General features: G+C 32.8%; 1 protein-coding gene across 3 annotated transcripts in view; it reads left to right on the forward strand.

Annotated features, from left to right (window-relative positions):
- The window catches only part of LOC128986668 (octopamine receptor Oamb-like), a 150,643-nt gene that overhangs the window by 100,722 nt on the left and 35,223 nt on the right, over nucleotides 1-14,698 (forward strand). Inside the window, exon 1 of one of the 3 annotated variants that reach the window (XM_054407154.1) lies at nucleotides 10,836-11,106. The exons of the other annotated variants lie outside the window; for them this stretch is intronic. The gene's annotated coding sequence lies outside the window, so the exon portion shown is untranslated. Of the gene's footprint in view, nucleotides 1-10,835; nucleotides 11,107-14,698 lie in introns of those variants that run through there. 3 annotated transcript variants of the gene reach the window in all.

Here is a 14,698-nt window from a genome sequence, read left to right on the forward strand (position 1 = left end):
GAGTTTCCTCATTTTATTAATATTAAAATATTGGTCCTAATTTCTACTATAAACTACGGATAGTTAATGTAACTTGCTTAAGATAGGACCACGTCCTCACACCTGCACGCAGGCGAACAAAATTGGAAGCGTGATTCCATGTACAAAGACAAGGAGCGGCTTACGCAGCCCCACCTAACAACAAGAAAACTCGTGGAGGAAAGGATCAAGAACATCTCGCCGTTTGAGAGGAACAAGCTGTAATAAACATTTCAACACAATACCAATTGTGTATAATAGTTACATACAAACGTGTATACATGCAAAGCATGCAATGGTTTTGATTTGAACAAAATTTTTTTTTTACTTTCAACGGTCCTACGAGCTTACACTTTTTTTATTATATAAAACAAATCGGTTCCAAAACATTTCCATTAGAATGACCTAGGCCTATTAAAATTCCTTTGAAATAAATTAACAACAATTACAATAAACGTTCCACTAAAAAAAATCTTTAAACTTGTGAAAACTCTAAACCGTTAGGGGCCTCTATATCAATGAATAATAGAAAACAGTTAATAAAAGCTGTGTTTAAAACTAGATAACGGAATATAAAGTTTCTTTAAATCCAATTGGCAACAGCAAAAAATTTAATTAATAAATATAAAAATAAACAATATCATAAAAACTTGCGGTAGATAAGACGGGTTGTTTGGCAGGTCGGGTACAGGACACCAGAGGAGCGATGAAGCTGGGTGGAGAGGGGTCCAGACTCCAGAGTCCAAGTGGAGGCTAGGATGGAAAATGTCTCTCCGCCGACGCTCATTAGGGTCAGATGGCTCTTCTCCGGGGCCCTAGCTAACAAAACCGGTAAGCACGGTAGTACGGTAGTAAATGTCCAAAGTCCAAAGTCTACAAGAAAATTCACTGCCACTTTCTTGAGCTTCTTTTTACTTAAGTTGCATTTACCGGTAACAGAACTCTTATCTTTCTAAAGTAAATACGTTCATAAAGTCACACGTTATTTATTCAAATGTTGGCGAAAGTATGCAACCGGTCAAGTCTTACAACACTTCTTGTGCTATATTAATTACTCTTTTCAATATATGATAAATTAAATAATTAGTGTATTCTGAAAATAATCCACGTTCTTAAAGTGGTATTTGTATATAAGTACAACCAAGTTTCGAAAACATTAAGCCAATTGAAACAAAAACATACTCAGACATTTCCCAAAGGTTTGGAATGGACGAACTTCTGAATAAATTAGTAAAGTCGGATAACTCTAGAGCATCTCTGATCATTCATTCTTCCTCGATCCTTTTATAGGCTTTTATAGGCTCAATATACAAATAAAGATCGCCTTGATTGGATTTTCTTCCTGAAACGGAAAACTCTTTCCAGGTTCAATCGGAAATTGGGAAACCAAGAATTCTCAGCTTTTTTGTTGGTGTTTTTATATTATATGTTAATTTAAACTAGTTATTTTTTTAGATTAAAACTTACAAAGTTTAAATAAAAACAATCTTATCGTATCTATAAATAATGACTTTAAGAGATTATTAATGCTATCGTTGACTATATGATTAATCTTAAATGATGTGACGCAAGCACTATACTTCTGTTATAATATTTTGCGTTGAAAAAAATTAAATAGGATGCTGATCAATTGTTATTTCGAGGATTCTCTAAATACGAATTGACCAAAGAAATAATGAAACGCTCTTAACCTAAATCCTCTTGTAGCAGGCTAGTGGATAAGTTGCGATCTTTAGTTAGCCTAAATAGATTTAATAAAAGGGGAACTATTACTATTTAAACTCATCTACAGTGTTAGTCTAAAAATAAGGGTCTATACTAATCGGATACAAAAACTTACTTTAAATGTTATGTGTTATCTATATTAAATTACCATAATGCAATTCTATATTCTAACCATTTAATGTATAATCTATTTGGTCGCAGAGTAAATATTAGTTAAAAAAATTTTAAGTCCTACAATAGTTCGCAGAGTAAGGAAACTTAACGCTTCCGACCTCAAAAAACCCTAAACTGAATGCACCCTCATCGGCCTCATCCGGGAACCAGAAAATAAACTTCCATTACGAATACAAAAAAGTGGTAGTGGAACTTCCCCAAAAACCACTTAAATATTGTGAACGAAGTGTAGCAATCTGTTATGCTTTGCATCCCTGTTTTGATATGCTATTAATTATTTGCAATATTAATATTTTAAAATCATTAATAATTAATTATTTTACGATATACAGTAGTAAATCTAATTTACAAAGTAAAAATGAATTTGTAATAACTTCATCAGTCGCTGTTGAGTGTTCAAAACACTTTAATCGAAAACGTACAATATTCTGTAAGGGGATTGATAAGCCAGCTCAACTAAAATTGAACAGATGATTGGATACGAATACAGCTGATCGCAGAATATTCTAGTCAATAAGTGGATCGCCTAAACTTGTCATTACTAAGGCTAGTAGTTTTACTCTTACAAGATATATAAATTTAACACAATTGAAACCTATTTTTCTTTCGGTACAGGATTAAGTAATTCACATAACAGTAAATGTGTGTAAGCAGTAATTAAGTCCAGAAAATTCAAAATAAAATTATTTTCCTATCAACACTTTGCATATTCAATATAATTATTTTATTTTTATAAATAACTATATCTTATAGAGAATTAAATAAATACACTAATTTGGAACTTGTTAACGAGTGTAAGGTAATAATAAACAAAGTACCTGGGTACTAAGGAAGCTATATCGTGGTTTTGGATCCTAGTACCTGCCACTAATTTTTATAAGTACGGATCACCTCTTGCAAATTTTACATTGAAAATAATTAGTAACTCATATCAACTCAAGTTATAATATCCTCTTAAATATTAAAAAGATCGAATCCCCCACAAAAAATTCTAAATTATCCGAACGTTTATAAAATAATGAATGAACTTGGAAAGTTAGAGGTTTTATGTTATTTTAATTTATTGAACAAATGTCTAGAGTTTTCGTCACTTCATCCCTGCTGAGCCGTTAACGACAAACTCTGATCCAAGTCATGACCATAAAACTCACTTAAGTTAGTTAAACTGCTATCTCGCTTCTAAGTGACACCTCTCATAATGGATCCTATAAGGGTGCTGAGGCTTGAATAATTTACATTTCTACTAATATAATAGTAAAATAAACGTTGTGGTGTGAATCTTCTGCGTTCTTTTTATATCGATTCTCTCAACGTCACGTGTGCCACGTGTTCTCAAGTATTTTAGCGAATTTCCCATATACGGAATAAGTTATTAGCGTAGTAGGCCTACTCATGGTAAGACCTGGACCCGGGACCGATTTACTTTTTCAATTTGAGGTCCATAGAGGCCAAAAAACACTACCCTTCAAATTCTTATACAGTGTGGTAGAAAAGTCCCAGAACGGTTAAATATATTTGTTACTAATATAGATAAAGTAATGATACTTGGTATATAAATAATAGCTATAAATGTCTACTGTTTTAAGTTATTATCACCTTTTTATGCCTTAAGAGGGACGGCCCATGAGGAGTCAGACAAAATTCTTAAATAACAGCATAGGTCAAGTTTGGTTTGGTATCTAAATTAAAGGTCTTAGTTATTAGAATACATTGCCACAATGATCCCAAACCATTTTGTAAAAAAAGTTAGTATATCATTGAAGCGCGTTATTATGCGCCTAATGGTTACCCTGGAAATTCAAAAATATTGTAAATTTAAAATTCCCATGTTATTCCATTGAAGAATAAGTAAACTGTTGTAGTTTCACTTGTATATGAACATAAAAAAAAATGGTAAATACATTTATTTCTTACTAAAATAATAACATAAAAACCCTTTTTAACTCTCCCTGTTGAACAAACATAAGTACTCGTTAAACTATTTCTATTTAAATAGGGAATAAATGTGATATTTTTAAGGAGATATTTTAGAGTAAATCCAATCAGGCAAACGGAAATTCACTTAGTCTTCATGTTTGCTGCGGCGGGGATATTTTTTTTGTAAAAACTTATCAGGATACTTGAGAAACATTGAGTCTTTTTGTAACATTTTTGTGAATAAAAACGAAGCCTTATTTATTTCCTTAAAGACATCTTTAACCAAAAGAAACTGTAAAAGTATAGGGTACTCAATGCATTATCTAAGGGTTGGATGTAGCATTGAATTTCTAAACATGCTTAAGTGTATAAAAAGTTGCGTTGCTTAATGAGAGAATAGAACTAAGTTGAAATATCTGTGAATCGGAGCTGCTTTTAAGTGACAGCCAATCGAGATACAATTTATCTGCAATCCCTTGCGTACAACTTTACTTCAAAGGGTTCTTAATAAGCACTCACGTTGTTACAATGAGGTAAGTAATAGCAACTTAGCTTTAGACCGTAGTTTATGTTTTTTTTTTTAGGATAAGATTTTGTTATATTCCTTACTAATTTGTTCTGTATACACAACTAGTTGTAGTGTTCTCCTTTGTACAGTATCTGAAATTTTCTGGTTTAACCACATCCAACAATGTGACCACTTAATGACAATTTCTTAAAACATATATTATGTGTTATCCGTTCAATCTTGTTGAATTGATTCCGCTGATAAAATGTCACCGTTGGATAACAACAACAATGAATGGAACTTATTCCATGTGTAACTAATTAGTTTAATGTTTACCTAATTCAAGACACTTGATATGTTATATAGTTTTTACATGATGGCGAACTTCTTTGCTCAAATTTGTTTTTTTTTCTGTTGTAATAATGAACGGATATTCAAAAGGATGTAATACTAGCTTTCATCAAATCTATCTCAAAAGGCAATTGATAACGAAGAGGCGTAAGGTTGATTGAAGTACTTTGATCTCAGTTCTTTACAAAACTTTGTTGGTGTCTTTCTGGGAATCAATATTTTTAATTAAAAGTCACGTAAAAGTAGGGACTGTGTACACTGTACATGCTCTAAATTTAATTTGTTTTAGTTACATCGTTTTTGTTGTTATTTCACAGCTACATTGCAAAGTTTTGCATTCATTCACAAAGCCACCCGTCAACAATTTTACTATTAGTATATTTCTTATTTACGACCAGTGACTAGACTATCTTCAATCAAGTCAATTACATGTTTGGATCTATAAAGATCTATTCTGTTGTGAAATTTCAGTTAATGAAAACCAATTATTAACTATCTACACTTTACTAAGTACTAAAATTCCGAGTTTCACAACAACAAAAATACTATATGTAAAAAATGTAATATTGAAATAGATTATATTATTATATGATCAGAATTCAAACACGACTAAAACAATTTGAGGTTCATGTCTCATTATTTTTGCTTATTCCTTTAGAAAAGCAATCCACTTGTATTTATTTAACTATAAAGTTTAAAACTACGACGGAATTGAAATTGAAAAAGAAATACTTGGGAAATGTTTTATGGTTTTAAAACATTGACATTTAATGGACATGTGCTTTAAACAGCGTGTTGATGTATAACTTGCGAATAAACTATATTTTTGGCTGAAAACATATAGGAATAAAGTAACGTATTGAATTGATGTAACCATTATTTATCAAAACCGTATCTTACATATAAATAAATCATGTTTTATCAACAAGGTAGGAAAATGTGTAGTTTATAGAACGTAAACATCATATGTACCTAAACAATTGAATATCAAAGTCAACTTCATTTGCTATTTGTGAAAATGTTTAGTATTATATTTATAAATTTAGAAAATACTTTGAAGCTATGTATGATCTAGGGTATAGCTGATTCAAAAACCTATTTGGAATTGGCAATAACCTATGAGGTAGCTGTTTACTCATTGCTATGTTTAGGAACATCTTAAGTTAAAACCGTGCGTTAAGTTTGTTTAGAACCGAGGTATCGATCGCCATTTAATGTAGTTATCTGAGATTTATGACCCAATTTCACGCCGCTGAGCCGCAATCAGCTGCCCAGCGAGATACGCACTGTTGCCAACTTTATCCTGTTTAGTATAAAATATATGTGTATAACTAAGGAGATGTGATACAATTTGGTCTTTGTAATCCAGGAAGCTGACACACTGTCTGTGCACAGTATATTCCACGAAGAAGTAAGGCATTATACATAAGTGTACCATTGAATGTTTCCTCTGTTAAAGAACCTTATCTGTTTCTATTAAACTTTTTCCTCTGAAATACATATCAGAAGGACATTGGGACATAAGGAATTATAATGCAATTGCACTGTAATGTCATGGCAATTTGGGTTTCTTGTTTGTAACGTTTGCAGTTCCTGATGGCGACGTATGTAGAGGTCCAACCAGACAAAAAAAGCAAATAGCCAACTGGTCATGCTCATGGTTTTGCAAAGCTCTAGGTTCAAAATAAGCTTTCCATAGTAAAAACCTATGGCTATACTTACACAACTTAGAATATTTGCTTTATTAGTTTTGCAAGATAGATTTTTTACAAATAAAGTAAATATTTTCTTAATTAATCACTTAACTTCATTGATTTGATGAAAACAAACAACTAGATGCAAACATTGTTACGTGCTTTTGAAAATTACCATAAGTTTAACGTAGATATAATACTTATTATATATTCAATGTGGAAAACACAAATCTGTTAAGTAAAGGAGATATCGTTAGAGACAATGAAAAGTCAAATGCTGGTCCAGCGCTGAACTTTTGATTAGTTTCCTTTGACCTTCCTGTCTTTGAGGAATCAATTTCAGCCTCGATACAGCGGATCTTTGGCAATTGATTCGTTTGAGGACGTTCTTTAGCATTTTATAGTGAAGAAGGTTTAATCCCTTTTATTAAATTAGTTGCTTAAATAACTACTACGCATGGAAGTCAGGTGGATTATAAAAAAAAACGTGTTATCCAGCTTAATGTATAAAATTACAATAACACGTACTCAATCATGTCTTTATTTAGGGAGAAGGCATTATCTATAATTAAATAACGACAAAAAAACATAACAAACATGATAAGTGCGAATCGCTCTACATAATATAGACTTAAAATTTCCAGAGATACTTCGGAACAACTACTGTTGTCAGGTACGCTATTAAATTTATACTTTGTCTGTCTTTAATCTACAATATGTTTTGGCTTTTTAATATCATGTGCTTGGATATTGTTGTGCATTGTTGTCGTTTTTCTTCTGATCTAAATAAAAAGAAAAAAAACACTTGTTCTCATTTTTCTCCTAAAATGTTTTAGTGTTTACATAAAGTATGAATCTCGGGCAAAATCTGATCCGCTATACAAACCTAGATCATGAATATGAAGCCTAAGATTTTACACCTAGAAAATTAGCAGGACGTATTTACGTTAATCTCCTCCTCATATTTCATTAGAAATGAAACTAGAATGAACTTTCCTTAAATTTTCAATATTAATTTAGTGTAACCAAATTACGATGTTAAAAAATACATAAAAATGAAGTCCTACACATATTGAACTAGTTAAGCATACGTGTACTCCGAAGCAGAAAATCTGCTGGTATGCATATTTCTAGTTACTATACTCAGTTTTTTTTGTTTTGTTTTAAATATCTGTAAATGTAATATTAAGTTAGATTCTTGTATCGTACTAAGCTTTACTGGATCAGTGGTTTGGCTGTCTATTATGAGAAACTAAAAACATTATGTAATGACGTTCCAAAGCATGTAAGGGAATTAACTAACGAATATTACAGATTCGAAATCAATCAATTTACCGCATCAAAACTAATTGTATAGTGAACTAATGGTTTGTTGTAGTCTAAGAGATCCAAAAAAGATAAACTACAAGTTCCCGCACAGATGTCTTTCCAAGAAGATTGGTAACAGTGGTCTTAACTTCTTTTCGAAAGAAACCTATTGACGAGTTAGTAAAATTTGAGTGAAAATGTGATTGCAGTTGAATTTATGGCAGGTTAGATATTTAATTTGATATTAAAATAACTTATCTTAATAATTTCGTGCTTGGACTGGAACGACTTTCAATAGAACAATACAAGGTGAGGCAATGAGAGTACCCCAATTTTCCTCCCTCTTGCATTATAGGTTATGCAACAATGAATGATCAGCTGTGCTTATAATCGTAAGTAAACCATACCATTTCAGTAAACAAAGTGCTATTAGTGAGCATAGGGTGATTAACACTGGAATATTTTGTTCAAATCTATTTAAGAATAGTGACTCTTTTGCAAACACTCAGAGCAACCACATTTTCATCGTTGGTCAACAGGTCGCTGTTGCGGATCGAAAAAACTATAGGGAACTGGGTACAATTGTTTACTTGGATTATCTCCTGTTACTTTTCCGAGGAAAATGTGCAGCAACCAGACCTCTCCAGCGTACTTGGCTGGGAGCGATTTTTGACACCTCCGTCCTCCAGCCATGACTTCCAAGCCTTCCGCAGCTCTTGGTACACCGTACGCCTCCAACTTGGAGGCTTCAAGTCATTTTTCGTCTCCCCCTTCTTCTCTGACCTTGCGGATTCCAATACAGGACTTTTCTTACTAGCTCGATCCCTCCCATTCTTGGTATGTGAACAATCCATTTCCACTTCCTTTCTTAAATGTTTCTACTTGAGTGAGATTTGTTTGGTAATGACCCATAACTCCTCGTTGGAAATTACCACAGACCATCTTATTCCTAAAATTGACCTGAGACAATTGTTAACAAAGACCTGAAAGGCTCGCTCATTTCTATTTCCAGGTCTCACAGCCGTACAACAGAACTGAGTTGACATTTGTTTCCAAAAGTCTCAGTTTAAAGTAACAAGCTTAGTTGGGAAGATCCCCAAGTTGGAATAAGATAGGTCCCTTTAGCTTTTTTTCAGCCGTCTTCTTACATCTCCATCTATTCCTCCTTGGTTAGAAACAACAATTTCCAAGTAGGCCTACCTAGACAAACTGTTCAACGCGTTCAATCTAATTTTTCCTCACAAATAGAGGTTCTTCTCGCTCGTTGATGATCCCCAGGTCTTTAGTCCTGTGATGTTTAAATTCAGTCAAACTCTTCCCACCATTTCTTTTAAGTCTTGAATTTTATCGGATGCATCTTGATGTCTCTGGGAATGTATAGAATACATTTTTTTATAATATCAGTTAATTCAGGTAAAAGTCGCAAAACTCTTCGTTGACCAGCAAATATGGAATAATTGCAAGTCGTAGATTCTGAAAGTCCAAAGAGGTTTCTCAGAAGGCCCTCGTTGTTGAAAGCTTTCCGTTGGCTCTTTCCTTTCTTTTGCGTTATCCCCATAACCTACAATTCGAGAATTTTAAAGTCACCCGGGTAATATGCTTTATCTGAAGCTTACATTTTCCGAGGAAGTTTAAGGAATTCCTGTAGAAAATGTGGATTCAGTATTGAATGCAATTAGCAAGCGGAATGTCAAGTAGGACAAGTAAGTCACTCGAAGAATGTTGTTTTTAAGGAATCTGAAATGACTTCAGAATTTTAAGTTGACATAAGAGAAGCTGTTCTAATGTCCTATTTACAAATATAGATTAAATCGTACTAAATGTATACCATTTATAAATTAGGGCACTCTCATTGTCTCATCTGGTAAGGTGATCTTTTATTAGCTTATGTTGCAGAAAATAATATAGGTCTAGAAAAATACAGATTTCTTCAACTATACCTCAACTATAATATGTAGAATAATAACCAGAGACGCAAGGCGACTGGGGAGTGAGGGGTGTTTTATTGGGTTTGCATCGTCAGGAAAACGTGCTCCAAGAGGAGAATGAATGTAGAGAACGGTAAATAATCTCCTTTATTGCACGTGTATCATGTTCTACATTATCTTTCTGCTTCTCTTCCAGCTGACTTCAGCGGGTTCTCTATAAAATCAACGTAACGAAGAATGCAATTGTTTTGACCACTAAAGCAGTCATTGCGGTTGGAAACTTCTATGAATACTAATGGGTGAAAACTGAACGTGTAATATGTATAAAGGTAGAGTATTTTAATTCACTTTGGTAATTAAATTCCTAAATTTATTTCTTCTTTTCCACAGGGTGAGTTCTTGAATGATGCTCCCTATTATTATTTTGGGATATCAATTGTTAGGTTATCCGCATAGATAAAACATACTCCCTCATGATATTAGCTTGTAATCATTATTAGTTGACTCACAGTTTTTCCTACATCGTTCTGGATTTAGAATGTAAACCAATTATTTTTTACAAAATGTGAAACTGCTAACCAGATTTATTTGTATTTATTCATTGCTTGTTTTGGATACATCGGCTTTGAGAGATGATTTTTAATCCCTTTAAAACACGGTCAACCAGTTTTTCGTCTTGAACGTACCATCGAAAGAATAATGTTTAATCATAGTGTGACTTAACATTTTTTATGGGCTTTAGAATAGAAAGTAAAATAACATGTTTTCATGGCACGTTGAACAGTTTTGGTACTTGGCAAGTTTTGTTTCTAACCAAGGAGGGTCAGATGAAGATATAAGAAGTGAGTTTAAAAAAACTAATAGGGCCCTTCTTATTTCATAGTGTGACACACTGCTTGATTTTGGAAGGCTAAATCACACACGTTCCTCTAAATTGGCAATTCGATTTTGAAACATTTAATTGCAGAGAAAATATTAAAAATTCTGTTTGCAGCATGACAATACAGATCGTAATGGGATTTATATTCATGATCAAACAAAGCAATAGCGAATCGATGAAGCGGTGAATGGAAGGACAGCTGGTGGAGGGCGCGGGCAGTGGTGGTGAATGAGCTGGTGCGGGGCGGCGGGCGGCGGCGGCGGGCGGCGGGCGGATGGGTGGCGGGGTGGCGCAAGTCCGACAACGGTGCCGGGCGTCAGTGAGCCCGTGGCCGCGCCACGTCGTGTAACTACCCTGCGTCACGCGTGTTACGCTCTTATAACTACACACCACGCACACTACTTGTGCTCACGTAAACGTGCAACTTATAATTCGTTAATTTATTCCGGTTGCCATATTATGTTAAATATTCAGTACTTTACGGAGTTGTGATAAGTTCACTTATAGTTTCTAGTGGAAATACTTTAAACAATGTTTTGGCGGGTGTCGGCAGTAAGCCCGGGAGTGTAGAGCCCGGGAGCGGAGTGGACCACGCACCAGATGGTACAATCTTATTACTTTGCACAATCTCATTTCTTACATTTTAGCTGTCTTTTAATGCTTCTTTCTCGTCCATCTTCCTTTGCTTCATCCTTAAAGTGTTACGAGTAGTTTTACTGTCGTAAGTCACGAAACCACTTGGGTAACCGTTTTACTAACTGACTTAAAATTATTATGTCAGGAATATTTATTTATTGTAATATTTTATCCTTATTTAATACACTTTCAATTCACGTTTGCATGTTATCAAAAGAATGTTTGATTGTTGGACTAACTTCAACTTACTTAATTAACTTCCACTTGCTTGGATTAAGTGAGCGTGTTTTGTGAACAAAAAATGTGATTTTACAGAACTAATGGTTTTGTGTTTTGATTAGTGACTAAAGCATTCACGAATTGCAATGTACAGTATATTGATCATATTCGATATTGTAGTTTTGAAATTTATCGTGTGAATTGAAGTGAAGTGGTCGTTTCTGTAGTGTTTTTTTTATTATTTCCTGCAATATTATATATATTTTTATTATGGAACTCTGTGATGTTCTAAAATGTAAGAGAGGTTTTTTTACATATTTAATTAATTTTCTGTGTAACCATTTAGTGTAAATACAAATGTTACTGTTTAACTGTTAGAAACAATCGAACCAGTGGTAGTATGAAAAGATATTATTTATCAGAAGAGCACATACCATTTAAGGATAAAACACAAACTAATTGTTAATAAACTATGAAATGTTTTCTAAAATCAAGCTCTACAACAACCATACAAGGCTGAAATATCAGGAATATTCCAATCTATATATATATATATTTTATTACTAGCTGCTGTACCCGTGCTCTTTATAAAAATAGAAATAATAGATTTAGATTAAATAATCATACCGCATGGTTGTGTTAAATATATTTACCCAAATTTCTTTCGATCAGCTGTCTAAAATTGTAAATTGAGCATTTGGCAGTTCTGATTGTTTACATTTAAAAGTCAATTCAAAGGTATACATAGTAATTGTATTTTCTCATGCTTCCATGGAGACCAATTAATATTTAATTTTGAAATCCACTCAAAAGTAACCTCAAAACTTTGGACATGCAAGGGGCGTAGCCCGAGAAGAATTCAGGGAAGTGAATAGACCTATGCCATTCCTAAATATGTTGACCATCTTTGTGCTTAATTTGGGCTATATCGGTTTAGTTTTCTTAGTTGTGACACCTACTCAGACAGACAGACAGACAGACACAACCTCAATTTTATAATAGTATAGATTGAATGCTACAACTTCAATGTGAGTTAACCAGGTTGAAAAAAATTAAAACACTCTGATATGTTAAGGAAGATAAAGCTTAACTCGTGATTCTCTCTTTCTTTTGTACTACTTAAGGCAATGGCTGGGTATTATATAGATAAAAAATTAATAAAACTTACCATTTTTTTAAACTTACAAAATTCCGTTGTAAATAGATTCAAAAATAAAAATTAAGATGTTTGATACAAATAAAAAAAAACAAAACAATGGTCTATTGCATTTTTCACACCCTGTATACAAGAAAGTGTAGGAATATGTTAAAAACTGTGCCACTTTATAAGCTTTCCAATCATATGCTACACTATTGAGATTTAGATATATTTTTGTTTGTTTTAGTGGTTTGAATACCAGAAAACAGAGAACTTTTTTACTGTTTTTACTGTTCAAGCTGAAACAAAAATACAACTTTTGCTTAATACATGTTTTAAATGTTAAAGACACCATGCTTTGTAGTCTTCAAACCACTAAAGCGTACATAAGCAGACATAAAGCTCAATGGTGTAGCATATGGTTGGAAAGCTTATAAAATGCCTCAGTTTTTAACATATTCCGACACTTTCTTGTATACAGGGTGTGAAAAATGCAATAGACCATTGTTTTTTTAATTTTTATCAAACATCTAAATTTTTTTCTTTGAATCTATTTACAATGGAGTTTTTCCAACTGATCCTACGTCATTTTCTATTATTCTTGTTCAAAATTTAATGTAGAACACGAAAATGACATTATCTACTCAAATTCATATACAGGTAATTGAGAAATCGCTGTATTAAGTTTAAAAGCATGGTTATTTTTTAAAAACATACAATAATTTTTTGGGAAGCTAATTTTTAGACTTGGAACATTTGATATGCATCATCACACTTCATTTACTTTTAACTTACACAAAAAAATTTTTCACACTGAGTACCAATCATCCTGTATAGAACAGGAAAATCACCTTATTCCTTCTTCCCTATTATACTATGTATGAAGTTACCTCACTTTGTTCGTTGTTTTAATCAATAGATACTAGTTAAAACCTACAGTTTTCACAATATATCTGGATAGAAATAGCCTCATCCAAACAAACATAGTCGACAAAACAGTTGCACACATTTTCCTTATTGTTTTTGCTGCTAAGAATACCAAATGTATGCGTTTGCAGAATTTACCAGTTAGCAAACACAGCGAAACAAACGCCCAACTCTGGCGTGGTATGGATCCCATTTTGGTTGCCATATAAAATATTTTGTTTGCCACCAAGTTTGGAACGCAGGTGTTTAAACTTTTGTTTTAAGCCCTTGTACGCTCTGATTATGTGGTCGGCTAGTAGACCGGCTTAAAATGTTGTATAGATGTATTGATTGTATCATGATAATCATATGTCGAAAACTAGAAATTATTTTCCTTTAGATATATTAAGATATGAATACCAAGATTATTACTCAAAATATCAAATGTACTAAGCATGTTTAGGTGTTGAAAAACTATACTCTGATTAAATATTTCAGCAGGACTGTCAATCTGGATTTCTTTGGTTCTCAAAACAAAACTGTTATTACTATACCAGACTTTTTAAATCGCGCCTAGTTGATAATTTAAATTACTGTTATTAGAGGTTAACGATTTCTTTTTTTAATAATGTCTAATATTGCAAACTATGCGTATTACAAATATTTTGTACGTAGAGAATGCTGTATACAACCGTTTCTGTAGTCAACATTGATTTCGGCACATTCCATGCCTCAATTTTACTCAAAGGGGATATGGAAAATTATTATTGAAAAACCAATTAACGCGACTGCACCATACTTTAGTATATTGTAATTATTTAAATTATACAGCAGATTATGATAGATGAGATTTAATTTTTTTACAGTTAAAACAAAATTTTATTTTGCGTAGTAAATCACAATGTGTATTCGGGATTGCCTGATGTGGCAGATTGCTATCAAATAGACAACTAGCTATTTATCATTTCAACATCCAGTGTTAAAACTAAACATACAAACAAATCGCTTATACACACGTTGTTAGTCAAATTAGCCTACTAACAAGATACAATTTTTGTCATCTCGTAAAATTCTAACTAATTTGTAATTGAATCTACGACAGCGAAAAATTCAACGCATTTTACAAAACGTGATGGATAAAAGAAGCATTCAGTTGGAGAGACTATGACTTTTGAGTACATTTGTTCTTTTCCAATGTGCTGTAACTCCCTTTACGTATTAAGCCCTTATTTATCCCAGAATTAGCAATAAAAAATTAATAAAAAAAATGTTGATGATAATTAATTTGAATTTTCT

Source organism: Macrosteles quadrilineatus, unplaced genomic scaffold (assembly GCF_028750875.1).
Source record: "Macrosteles quadrilineatus isolate MER2022 unplaced genomic scaffold, UCM_ALF_1.0 Scaffold_1__1_contigs__length_201487025, whole genome shotgun sequence".
NCBI lineage: Eukaryota > Metazoa > Arthropoda > Insecta > Hemiptera > Cicadellidae > Macrosteles > Macrosteles quadrilineatus.